The sequence below is a fragment of the Seriola aureovittata genome, chromosome 12 (genome assembly GCF_021018895.1).
Source record: "Seriola aureovittata isolate HTS-2021-v1 ecotype China chromosome 12, ASM2101889v1, whole genome shotgun sequence".
Taxonomy (NCBI): Eukaryota; Metazoa; Chordata; class Actinopteri; order Carangiformes; family Carangidae; genus Seriola; species Seriola aureovittata.
Window position 1 is genome coordinate 443,111 of NC_079375.1, and position 14,032 is coordinate 457,142.

General features: G+C 39.5%; 1 protein-coding gene across 1 annotated transcript in view; it reads right to left on the reverse strand.

Annotated features, from left to right (window-relative positions):
* The window catches only part of LOC130178296 (cadherin-12-like), a 76,997-nt gene extending 76,563 nt beyond the window's left edge, over positions 1 to 434 (reverse strand). The window contains exon 1 of the mRNA XM_056390383.1: positions 293 to 434. The gene's annotated coding sequence lies outside the window, so the exon portion shown is untranslated. The remainder of the gene's footprint in view (positions 1 to 292) is intronic.
* Between the last annotated feature and the right edge of the window lie 13,598 nt (positions 435 to 14,032).

Sequence of the window (14,032 nt, forward strand, 5' to 3'; positions counted from 1 at the left end):
GTGCTTCCACACAAAGTGAACAGGCTCTCCTGTTTAGGAATGCGCAACATGTCCTGATTGCAGCTCCTCTACTGTAGCTGTCACTTCTTTAATTGATTTAAGAGAACTACAGGCTTCCCAACCCCCGTGCAATTTACTGTCCCATCTCGCTCATTAAATACTTAAGGAATAACCTTGATACTTGGGAATACATGAACTAAACCATTATCATGAGACAGAGAAGCATCTCAGTGCCCTTTTGTACATGTTCTCATCAATAAGCAGTGCTAGGAGCGAAAAGCAGAGCAGTTACCTCACAAAAGCCTCAGTGTCCCTCCGAGCTGCTGCTGAGTAGATTAAGTCCAAATATTTCACATAACAATCTCTGTGGTGATTTCTCTCTCTCTCTCTGTTAGTTCACCCTGTTCAACTCAAACCACGCTGTGTGCCTTCTCCCCTCGCTTCCTTTTCTCTTATCTTCTCCGTGTATCCTCTCAGCTCTGTCTCTCTTTTTCCCTCTAAGTCCCTCCCTCTGTCAGCCTCTGTCTCTCTCTTACATGACCCCCCGTCCTCTCTCTCTCTCTCTATCCAGTCCTCACCAATTCTGTCCCTGTAATCCACTCTCTAGGTTTTTCTCTCACAATCAAATTTACTTTATTAGAAAAAACTGTAATTGAGCACTGTACTGAGTTGCCAAAGCAGGTTGTACAGTGACTGAAATGTATAAGAATTCTGAATTTTCAACAAAAAATTCAATGAAAAGATGTTTATAAGCTTAACAGCTAATTTGCAACAGCTATTACTTTTTGAAACATAATACAAATGAACGAGAATGTGTTGTTCATTTATATATCTTACTGCACATCAGCTTGTAGTGAATACAGTGTTATTAACTTTTAATGCTTATGTTTAGTTATTTACATTTAACTAAAACCACAGACTCTCCACATGAAGGAATGAGAACAGAGAAGGAGGGGACCAAGGAACCAGAGAACCGAAGAAACGGAGAATCAAAGAATCAGAGAACCAATGAACCAGAGAACCAAAGAACCAGGGAACCAATTGTTGTGGTGCTACAGAGACGCCCCGGACTACAAATCATATTCTCCAGACGTAAAGAACATGTTTGGTTGGAACAAGACTGACAACAATCACATCATCCTCCTTTTCCAGTAAAAATGAAAAATACAAAAACAACTGTTCCAACTGAAATTGTCACTCATATCGCAATATGTGCCAAAATAATCGCAAGATAATTTCTTTTGCATATCATGCTTCCCTACTTTAGCTGAAACTACAAAATGAGTGTTGATATCAGATTATATTTAGATGTAACTGATGTCAGCAGTGTTAGCTTACAGTCATTTTGTTGCAGATCTGTTGACACTTGTGCAGTTCCTTTGACCAAGTGGGCGATATTGTAGCTGTCAGAATAATAATAACAATGATAATAATAATAATATCTCTTACTTGGAATTACAACTCGGAGAATGATGTGTGAACTTGTTACAATCTGTGTGATAGAACTCGGGACATGAGGAGAGGTGAGAGGATACAGTTTACTATGATGACAGCGATAGCTCATACTCCAAAGTGAAAAAGGGCACCTATCAATAAGCCAGGTGGTCAGACTGAATGTGAAGCAGGTGAAAACACAGGTGAACACTAATCCCCCCTGAGGGGCTCCATTTAAGTCATGAACCCAATTTCAAAGTTGAAAAAAAAAGCCAAAAATGAACCCAAACCTTTTTTTACTAGTCACTTTTCACATCATCTGCATCTGTGTGAATGTGTTTCCCCATGTGCCTGCGATCTGTGTGCAGTAACCTGTTATCTAGACCTGCCTGCTTCTCCATCCATCTGCCTGTCTGTGTCTAACAGCTGCAGCATGAACCTTATGCTAAGACCATAGACTAATTTTTATACTACTGGTGATTTTAACATTTAATACAACATTTAATCAGTTAGCTTTAGAAGAAGTTTATTAAGTTAGTTATTTAACTTTGGTCAGAGCTGCTGCTCCCAACAGAGAAACAACAGTGATACTGAAGAAAAGACAAATGAACATGACTGAATTATATTCAATGTCAGAGAAGAGTAAAAAATAAAGGAATGCATAGATGAGATTTATTCTTAATTTAATGTATTCTCTGTCTTGCTGTGTTGCTGTTTCTTTTTCAGCTCAGCCTGTTGTTGAAAATGTCACAAACTTCTATTTCTCTCTTTCTCTGGCAGAGCCTCACTCTCTGCTTCTTCCTCTCTTTTCATTTTATCTTATTCCCTTGTTCCCTCCCGCTCCACTACCTCCCCCTGCCCCCCCTGCCCGCCCATCCCTCCTCATAAAGATAGTTCAGAGTTGTTGAAGGTTTCAGGCAAACAGTCTGTTTCTCTGCTGGCTGTTTTCTCTGCATTGTAGCTGTTATCTGACTGCATCTCCCTTGAGGTTCTCAAGCAGGCCTCTCTCCCAGCACTTAATCACACGTACACATACACACACACACACACACACACACACACACACACACACACACACACACACATACACACACACACAGAGTCTTACAAGTATGCCTGTTATGACAGCCAACAGTGACTCCTGCATGAATATGAGCACAAGCACAGGATGACTTTGGTGGTGTATGAAAAAAAGAAAAAAAGATGTCACGTATGCGCGCACACACACACACACACACACACACACACACACACACACACACACACAAAGCAACCCAAACATTAGTTATGTGTGACATACATGCTGGCTTGCACACACTGAAACACAATTCTGACGTGACCTGCATTCACAGCTAAACATGCAGCAGGTGAACAGACAAACACACACACACACACACACACACACACACACACACACACACACACACACACACACACATACACACACACACACACACACACAAAGGCTAAATTCTGGATTAGCATCCCGCTCGCGCTCCCTCCCCCATCTTAAAGCTTGACGCTGTAGGGGTCTCTGGTACTGCAAAGACCCTCATCTGTCCTCCATCTTAACCAATTACACACTTAACATGTGACAAGACGCTGTGTGTGTGTTTGTGTGTGTGTGTGTGTGTGTTCACGCGTCAGCCTGCCAGTCACTGCTATACATCTTTATAAATGTGTTTGTTGGGGCCAATCACATGCAGCCTCATTACTTGACAGTATGTATGGCTGAGCAGTTTGACAGATGATCAGAGATGTTCTGTATGTGTCTTTAATCTGAGCGCTAATCAGAAAAGATGCAGCTCTTAAATTTTTGATGGAGCCTTGATGGATGAATGTCCCTCTCTGCTGCCTGACCTAAATACAAACACTCCAACCTCCCTCTTGTATTGCTCCTGCCATTTCTCTGTCTGATGTTCTTTCCTCTCTCCTTTTATCTCACTGATGTACTGTTGGGGTGTCCCTGCCTGTTTCTTTCACTTGACTCTCTTATCTCACTCAGCGCCTTTTTCAAAGCTGAGGAAAAGTCAAAGAGAGGTGAGAAGGACAAATACACATTTTAAGTAGAAATATTGATCTTAACAGTCATCAAGATCGCAAGAATTCATTCTATATCTATCTCTCCAATTAATGAGTATGTAGTGCTGACCAATGAGTCACACACACACATACACACATTTTCATCATCATCGTGATATGAACATGTGCAATAAAAAAATCGCAAATGACTGACTGAAATGAGTTAGAAAAATCCTTCTATTTTATTTACACGCGCCCTGCATTCACGCAGGGTAGTCAAGGCGCAGTGCCTGTGCCAAATAAAAAGGAAAAAAACGACTGTGTTTTGGTGTCCACTCTCCTCACATGAACACACACAGTGGACAGCACAGAGGCCGTGGTGCTGACTAGTGAAAAGTGAACTTTTTACCCAAGCAGACAACAACTACGGTCATAACGTAGCACTAAGTGTTACCTTTGCGAGTGAAAAGGCAATCAGCATCTTTCATCAATCCACCTGTTCAACAAGCTTTAAACACATAGAAAAACCATATTTATATATTATATCCCGTCCACCACTGTTTGTTTATATGCAAGCGCAGCATGCTAACGTTAAGCAAATAGTGAATTGTAATGAACAAGCTAAAAGGAAAACTTTGTGTGTGTAGACTGCAGCTTCATTTGACACAAACCTTTGTAAAGTTATACGACAGACCCCACCCCCTGCAGCAGAGGGAGGAGGAGATGACCGATAGCTGATGTCAAGTTGTCATGAACAACTTCATCTGTTGATCCAAGACACACCGAACAAGAGAGAGAGAAGCCATCGCGAACTGCTAAACTAAAGTAACCAGCTTAACTATTCAGATTTGAAAATGATTTTTATCTGCATGTTCCAGGCACGAGCATGGGCACCATGCAACAACTTATTTGTTGGTTGTTTTGAAATAAATTTTGTCTTTAACTCAACCACAAATACACATTTGTCTAAGATCATAACATGGTATTCATGTCACACCACGTTGAGGTCTAGTTGGGGTTTTGTCCTGTCTCTATGTTTTGTCTTGTCATTTCCTGTTTTAGTTTGAAAAGTAACTCTCCTCTCGTTTCAGGTCACTTGCCCTTCCTCATGTGTCTCGGTCTGATTGCCCTCTGAGTGTTTTCACCTGTTCCCCTTGCCCAGTGTTTAAATAGTCTGTGTCTCCCTTTGTCTTGTGCCAGTGTGTTTCGTCTGCACCTCAGCTCTTCGTCACAGCCCTTGTCACAGCGTTCCTTTTGTGTTCTTCTTCCTCCAAGTGAGAGTTTTGAGTTGTAAGTTTATATCCTAGTTTAGTTTCATAGTTAAGGATTTCATAGCCTTTTGTTTCCTCCGTGTGGAGTGATGTTTTGTTTACTCAGCTTTTATAGAGTAGAGCCTCTAGTTTTTTATTTACAGATAACGTTTAATAGCCCATTGTGTTTTCCTCCTTTTAGTGGAGTGATTATTATTTTGATATTTTTCATAGCCTCATGTATAGTGAGGACTAGGTTTATAGCCTATTTATTTCTCCACTTGGAGGCGCTCTGAAGAGACAATAAAAACAGTCAATTGAACCCTGCATCTGTGTCCTGAGTCCTTGCCTGGTCGTGACAATTCATAGATGACATCTTATAGATAGATACTTTATTTATCCCCTAGGGGAAATTCATGTGTCTATTGATAATAATGATAATAACAGTTGATAACAATTAAACAATAATAATTAGATTGGTCCACTTCCAGTGGGAGTGGGAACAAAGGATCTCCTGAACCTCTCTGTTCTGCAGCGCAGTGAGATGAGACCTTTGCTGCACCTGTAGCTGCTTCTCTGTCCTGCCAGAATGTTGTGGAGAGGAACGTTGGTATTGTCCAAGATGGCCTCCAGCTTACATTGCATGCGCCTCTCCACAACAGTCCTGAGTGAGTCCTGCCAAGCACAGACCCAGTCTTTTTGACCACCTTGTCCAGTCTTTGTGTTCATGTCTGACTTGCTGCTGCCCCAGCAGACTGCAGCTTAAAAGAGTACACTGACTGATAAAACATGTGCAGCATTTCACTGCAGACGTAAAAGGACCTGAACTACCTGAAGAATAAGAGCTGGCTCTGCCCCTTCCAGTAGATGGCATCCGTGTTCAGGGACCAGTCCAGTTTACTGTCCAGGTGCACACCTAGGTATTTATAAGTGTGCACCACCTCAATGTCCTTTCCTCAAATGTTGACTGACTGAAGGGTGGGCCTAGACCTCCGAAAGTCGATGACCATCTCCTTGGTCTTGGAGGTGTTCAGAAGGAGGCAGTTCTTGTCACTCCATTCACTGAAGGCCATCGTCAGATCCCTGTACTCCTCTTCCTGCCCGTTCCTGATACATGCCACAATAGCTGTGTCATCCGAGTATTTCCGGATGTGGCAGGACTCAGAGTTGTCATTCCCCCTCTCTCTGCCTCCCCTTTTCCTGTCTCTCTCTACTATCTTGTCCAATAAAGGCACAAAAAGCCCAAAAAAATATACTTAAAAAAAAAAAAAAAAAAAAGTTCGCCGTATACAGGGTGAACAGGAACAGAGCCAGAACAGTCCCCTGTGGAGCCCCAGTGCTGCTCATCACTGTCCCTGAGACACAGTTACCCAGCCTGACGTACTGTGGGCATATTGTCAGGTAATCCACAATCCAGGACGTGAAGCAGGGATCCACCATCTTCTATATCTATAATGGAAGTCCTGACGAACTGGCAGATTTCTTCACTCTGTTGAATAGTTTTGAAAGTAACCTACAATTTACATCAGACCATAGAACGGAAAAAGTGAGTTTCCTAGATGTGGGTTATGAAAAACAACTGCTCCCTCATAACAACACTTTACAGAAAGGACACTGACAAAAATACCTTGTTGTTGGCTTCAAGTTTTCACCCTACTCCCCAGTCAGTTTTAGGAAATGCCATTACACAGAAGATGGAAAAGGCTGTGGACACAAAAAACAGGTTTGCTCAGCGAGGATACCCATCACTGAATTTACCAGGCATGTGAATTGGCCCTTAAAAAAACGTGCTCTGATCTACCCCAAAAGAGTGCTAATTAACAGAAGACATTCTCAATCAAAAGTATCACCCAATATTCTGCTCACTCAGTTGCTATCATATCTTCTTTCAAGAAACGTTGACATATCATTAATTCTGACCCCGAACTTACTTCCATCTTCAAAGATCCACCCCTATTTGTAAATAAGAAGGGGAAAAACATAAAGGATTATCTGGTCTGTGCCAATTTCGATCATACAAATAGATCAAGTTTGTTGACAGACACGTTTGCACCCTCTTCCGAATGGCAACTACCGCTGCAGCAGTTGCACACAGTGCAAAAACACCATTAAAACAGTCAGACTTCGAACCCATGGCTGCTGCAGTTAGGACTAAACCTATTTGGTACGCGCTCTACCAGGTGAGCCTCTATGGCGCCTAGCTGTACACTTTAATGTCCATGACATCTCCACACTATGTTTCTGAGGCATTGAACATGTCACTTTACTACCCTTTACTGTTTGCTGTTAGTCAGACAGTGTGCAGGATTTCTTTTTTTGCCAAAAGGGAATGCATAAAATATGTTATATGATGATAATAATAATTTATGATAAAACTATTTAATCAATGAGCATCTTTAGGCTGCCGGTGTCACGCCTCAGGCTGTTAGTTAAGTTACTTTTGTTTTTCCTATTGTTTTTTGTCTCATATTTCAGGTTTTATTTTGAAACTCACCTCTTGTCTCGTTTCAGGTATTTCACTTCCTGTCCATGTTTGTTTCCCACCTGCCAGTTCGTCTTGTTCCCTTGTGACAGCGTACCAGCAATTCTTGTGTTTCCCTAGTGAGTTCTTATTGTTTTGTTTTTTTGAAAGATTTTTTGGGGGCTTTTTGTGCCTTTAATGGACAGGACAGTAGAGAGACAGGAAATGGGGAGGCAGAGAGAGTGCTTTACCCCAGAGTACAAGTCTGCATTTTTGTCCCTGCCTGTATCAACCAGGTGAATCTGTTCCCTGGTGAGAACAGCACCGAAATCAACTCTAAATAATATCAAAAAGTTGAATAGGTCAGATAATCTAGAAAAAAAGCCAAACGTTTTGATAGTTGAACAGTTGTATCACAAAAACCGTAAGAGTAGTTAGATGCCAAAAAGCATACAGAAGGCTTAAGGCTATCTAAGTTCTATGTGGTTTTGGTTTTTCTAAAGCCAGAAATGAGGAAATAGGAGCGAGTTACAAAAAAGTGTCTGTTCTGGTTTTCTCCTGAAGTCCGATCCTGAATTTGTATTGAGGTCTATGAGAGAATTGGAGGGGTGCTTGCATCACTTGGAGGGTCACATTTCAAATTCTGTTAGTCTCTGTGCTAAGGTAGACACATTGTATGAAACATGACAAATTTGTCTACTAATGAGGAAGAAATTACATGCGAAGACCAAAATATGTGGCCGTAAGGATTAGTTAAACAGATTTATTTTCAGACAAATGTTTTCTCCCACTTTAGTGATGATGTCATCCACTCTGATCAGAAAAAAGCTTAAAACTAAAACTGTGGTAATAAAAACTATTGATGATATCAAAAAGTTGAATACAAGCTTATTAGCTGAAAAGCTTGTCTACAGTTTAAAGGTTGAATAAAGTCTGTAGCTAAAAGTATGCTGAAGTAGTTAAAGTTTAAAGAGGCTGAACTTTTCAAGGAGTTGAACATGGTCTCCATTCATTTGAAAGGCAAAAAAATTGCAGAAAAAGCTTAATATTTAAAAAAAAAAATTAAATAGAAAAAGGTTGTAAACATCTGATAATCTACAGAACAAGCTGAACACTTTGAAAGTTGAATGGTTTCTGTAAGAAAAAGTTAAATAATAATATTAAAGATTTGCTAACTCGGCATTCACACTAATAAGTATGCAGAATAATAATATATGCCTTCAATGCTATTGCATTGCAGGCACATAATAACATTGGAGTTATCTGGGAATAGTTAAATATTCATAGAACTATTTAGCTGAGGATCAATTTAGTCCATGTTGTATCTCACATAAATTGTACATTTTTCCCACTGATTTTCAAAAGATGTGTCATTTTTTCCATGATGAAAATGTCTGACAATTTCTAACCACTGTTCTTGGTTTGGAGCGTTTACATTCAGACAGTTTCTGGAAATGGCTTCCTTGCTTGCTGCAAGTAAAGCTTTGGTCAGGTAGAGATCTTTTCTCATCACAGAACCTTTAATATTCCCAAAACACATCACTGAGCAAGTATTTGGAATTTCATATCCCAGGATATTTTTAACAACTGCATTGACATTTTCCCAATATAGCCTTATCTTTGCTAGGCTCCAGAATATGTGTGAATGATCACCCTCCATGTTCCCACACAGTCTCCAATAGTTTTGTCTGCTTTTATTTTGGGTATAATGAAAAAACGTGTTAAATTCTTCCAGCAGAATTCCCTCCATACTGGACAACTCAAGTTGTGTCTCACAGATATCATACCATACGTCCTCTGTTATTTGAATCTTTTACTCTGCTTCCCATTTTAATTTTATGTAGAGGGTTGATTCCTCCATGCTCCCCCCCCAATGCTTGGTAGAGAGGAAAGATGACCCGAGACCCTTCTGTTTGTGTGCATCCACTATCAATCTGACGAACTTATTTGAAGTTGCATCTGTTTTCAACCTTATCTCTTTTCTGAAGTAGTCTCTTAGCTGCATTAATCTAAAGAGATCTTTGTTCAGGATCATATTTTGCCTTTAAATCTTGGAAGCTCATATATTCCCCATTTTCTGAGATTGTCCACATTGCCATCATGCCTTTTTGTGTCCATTCTTTGAATATTGGGTCATACATCCCTGGTTTGAAGTTTGAGTCATATGCAAACCACCTCAGTATGGGACCTTCCCTCTTTAGTTTGTATTTTTAGTTTGTAAATGTTACTACTGGATCCATAGCTTGTCTCAAAACCCCTGCCAAGTATTTGTGCCCCACAAAAATTTGGATCTGGTAACCCTGAATCTCCCTTTCCATTTCTTTCCATCGAGACTCATAGTCCGGTCTGTTCCAACAGACCAGGGGTCTGAGTTGGGCTGTATAAAAATATTCCTTAAGATTTGGTAAGCCACTCCTCCCTTATCTTGGTTTTTTGCTGGTCCAAGGCTAAGAATCTGCTTTGGGGAATATTAATTGGGAGAGATTGGAACATATATAGTAGCTTTGGTAGGATATTCATTTTAACCGTCTGTATTCTGGCACTGAAATCTAAAGGGAGGGTAGATCACCTTTCAATATCCTTTTTTATGTTTTCGTCAATTTTGTTGTAATTGGTCTCAAACAAATTGGAAAGTGTTTTAGTTATAGTTACACCAAGATATTTAATTGTTTTAGCATTCCATTTCAAATTATATGCATTTCTGATTTGTTGGGATGAGTTATAGTTTAATGAGAGAATTTGTGTTTCTGTACCCTGAGTAGTGTCCATATGCTTTCAATGGATTCATAAGAATTGGGAAACATATATCTGGTTGTTCAAGAAAAATAATGACATCATCATGAAAAGTCCAGTGATATGTTCTTTTCCCCCAATATTAACACCTTGTAGATCTTCATTCTGCCTTATTGCTTGTGCTAAGGGCTTCGCGTATAAAGCAAAGAGAGTTGGAGAAAGACAGCAGACCTGCCTTGAGCCTCTCTCCAGCTGGATCGTATTAAACAAGTTTCCGTTTACCTTAATCCTGGCTGTGGGCTCATGATAAATCATTTTAAAACAATGATTTGCATTTTCAACAAAACCAAATCTCTTTAATACTTCATATAAGAACACCTTAACACTATTAAATGATTTTCTGCATCTAAACTGCTCAGAACCATACTTGTACCTTTTCTTTAGCGTTGTCTTATAATATGAAGAGTTCTTCTGATATTGTCCTGTGTTTGGTGCCCTCTAGTAAATCCAGTTTGATCTTCATCAATCAGCTCTGGTACAAAACTCTCAAATCTTTTGAGGTAAATAATCTACAATTAAAAGTGAGACTGGCCTAAAGTTTTTACATTGTTCTTTATCTTTGCCTTCCTTAGGAAAGATGGTAATAATTTCTTCTTTCCATGAGGGAAGAGCCCTGCCCTCTTTAAGGGTCCAATTAAAACAGGACAGAAGTAAAGGTGTAAGCTCCTTCTCAAAGACCATGTTCCATTCTGATGGAAACCCATTGCTGCCTGGTGATTTACTGGCCTCAGTCTGCTGATTGCCAATTCCAGATCCCTTACTGTAATTTCTGCCATAATGATATCATTCTGCATCTCACCAATAGATGACAGGTCAACTGAATTAAGAAAAGCTGTTAATGTCTTTTCATCAGCTGATGGTTATTTATAAAGTTTCTAATAGTACTCTTCAAATATTATTTCTATTTCCTCTGGCTCATGTAATAATTGGTTGGTATGAGGGTCTCTTATTTTATGGATTGCTGTTTACATAGGCATCTGACCAGACGTCTAGTTGCTTTTGGACCTGATTTATAATAAGTCTTCTTTACAAATCTTTCCCTATCATCTATCTCCCTCTTGTCTCCCTAATTTGTTGTAATATCGACTGATCCTCTGTGTTTTGCCCATACTGTACATTTACTGCCATACTGACAACTTACTGCTAACCTTTTCCTCTGCTCTGTTGCATTCACTGCTTTACTGACACTTTTCTGCCACTCACTACGCTACTCTAACATTACCTTATATGTGGACGTCCTTTGAAGAATAAGGAGAGGGTCCGGGAGGATCTGATGCACTAGTCGATGACTCAAAACAATTCCAAGATAACATTGGGTGTTGTTAGATACACTGATTCCAGCTGGAGTAAAACTGGGACTGCCATTTGTCGCGCTCACACAGTGTGCAAGTGAAAATCATTAGTAGCCTGTTGTTATTGATGATCATGGTCTATTAATGTTGATATTAATGATAATGAAAAATTTTTGGTGCGGCACTCATAGCCTAGCAGTGGTGGTGTACCACTGCTGAGTAAATATAGGAGAAACACTGCATAGCATACATAAACAAGTGGAAAACTAAAAAGAACTCAGAGGGACCATGTCTTCAAGGCTGCATGATCCAGTAATGTTAAGAGTGCTTTGTTTTTAATCATCGTCTGGATCTAGATCTGTAACTAGACTGTGATGGACAATCATGCTGATTTATGGAAATACTTTTACTTTGTACAAATATGAGTCAAAGTTATAGATAGATAGATAGATAGATAGATAGATAGATAGATAGATAGATAGATAGATACTTTATTTATCCCCTAGGGGAAATTAAATTATGACCACTGAGTTATAGACATTGAAATATTACTATAGTCACCTAGGTATAATGCTTTCAGACGGTGTAGGATCACACATAAATGATTACAAACTTTCTTGCAACTGCATGACAGTCGAAATGTCTGTTGGCAAAAATAGGCTTGGCCTGTATGGGTAAATACATGATGGACCAGCTTCACACGTCAGGATAGGATAGAATGTGAAGTACCTGATCTGTGTCTATATTCACATCAAAAACGGATCATTACTTTATTTTACAACCAAATTTACAAGCTCCATTATTATTACTTATATAGTCCATTTGATGTCTTTATAACTACACATATACAACACTCATCATGTTAATGTCTTCAAAAAAGGAACAAATGTGAAAACTGGCACATCAAACTTATTTAATTTTGCTGTAATGCCATTTCAAGACAGATTTACGTACGCCTGGATTTGCCACACAAGCTGTTGCTGTTTCTTGACTTTGCCATGTTGCCAAGTATAACTGCAAATAAGAGAAAATCAACCTTGACATCAGTAAAATAAATACTGCGTTTCAGCCTAGCAAAAGTTTCATTCTGTGATATGTTTTTAAATGACATGCAATAATAACGCTAAAATTGCATTTTATGCAAAAGTACCTTTTGTACTACTACTACTGTACCAGCAATAGCTGCTGTCTTGCTTGCAGCCTGAATGAAAGCTGCATGCAGTGTGTCTAGACAACAGTCTAGAGGGTTGTGCTTCTCCAGTAAGTGAAATTCAGCTCTCCAGACTCCACCCTAACATTTCTTGGGCCATCAGAAAGCACTCTTAGCAGGAACATTCTGGACAGCAGAAGCTAATACAAGAATAAGGTTACAAAGCAAAGGTCTTAATCTTTCTAAAATGAAAAGCTCCTGCAAAACTGTCCAAATGAAATGTACAGAGAAACATAAAGCTGGCTGTCAAAGAAGTTCACTTTGTTCTGTTTGAAAAACTGAAAACGATACTGCTGAAAGCATTTAGAGAGCTACAACCCAAAAGAAAACATCAGCATGCTTTCAACAATGTTTTGGTGAAAATTTCATAAAATGCAAATGGAGAGGTCAGAGGCCTCATTTGAAAAGTCTGTGTTAACCCAGTTAATGGTCCAGCTGTCATTTTGTTCCATGTTTTGTTCTGTGTTTGTTCATAATTAAGAGTAATCTCTCCTTTAATTAGGTCCAAACTCAGTAAGAGAGAAATCAGTGTGCTAATATAGAAACAGTTGTCTGAGAATGATATACTTGTTATTAATTATAATACAAGGTCATGCACAGAAACAAGTCATCCATCATATACAGTACGTATTAATTCATGCTACAGTACAGTGGGTTCTTACTGCTGTCAAAAGCTTTATACATCTCTGAAAGGCATTAGTAAATAAAATACTCTCTCTCCTCCATCAGCAGAAATGAATTAAAAGCAGCCTGGAGCTTTAGTCAGTGTGTGTGTGTGTGTGTATCTGTGTGTGTGAGAGCACTTTTCACTACATGTGTACATGTACAGTAATGTATAGGTTGAGCATTAAGTATGCAATCATGAGCAAAACATGCATGCTGTTGTTTGTGTTTGTGAGTTTGTAAGTAGGCTCAACGGTGCAAATGTATATAGCTTATGAGTGTGTGTGTGTGTGTGTGTGTGTGTGTGTGTGTTTATTCTTTGGTCAGCCGTGCACAGATGGTATGGCGTGCCCCTTTAGAGATGCACAAGCTAATCCCTCAAACACATGGTGGTCTTAATCGGAGCAAGTGTGTGTGGGTTTGTGTCTGTGTGTGTTAGGATCAGGGAGAGAGGGTGTGTAAATGAAACAAGAAAATAGTATGTGTGTGTGTGTGTATGTGTGTGTGTGGGGGGGTGGTATGTGGACAGAATGCGGCACACAGTACAAGTAATAATGGCTGTGAATATGGATGTTAAAGTTATCATCCTGTGTATGAGTGCTCACAAAGCTTCTTCCCCTTCACATACATTCATACACATTTTGCCATAGGTAAAAATAATGCATTTGTTTTTCACTGATATAAAATTTAAAAGCATCCGATTTGGCAACTTTGAGCTCAGAATTCAGGACTGCCATTGTGGGAACAGTGCAGGTGGCTAATATCATGACATGCCTCTAAACAGACATATTTCTTGACTGGTATGGCGAATGTCCCTGACTGACTCGCTGATCATATTTCCACCACTGGTCTGCCAAATGCCACGTGACTGGACTATACCTATTGCTACAGGCAGTCTACCGAGCTA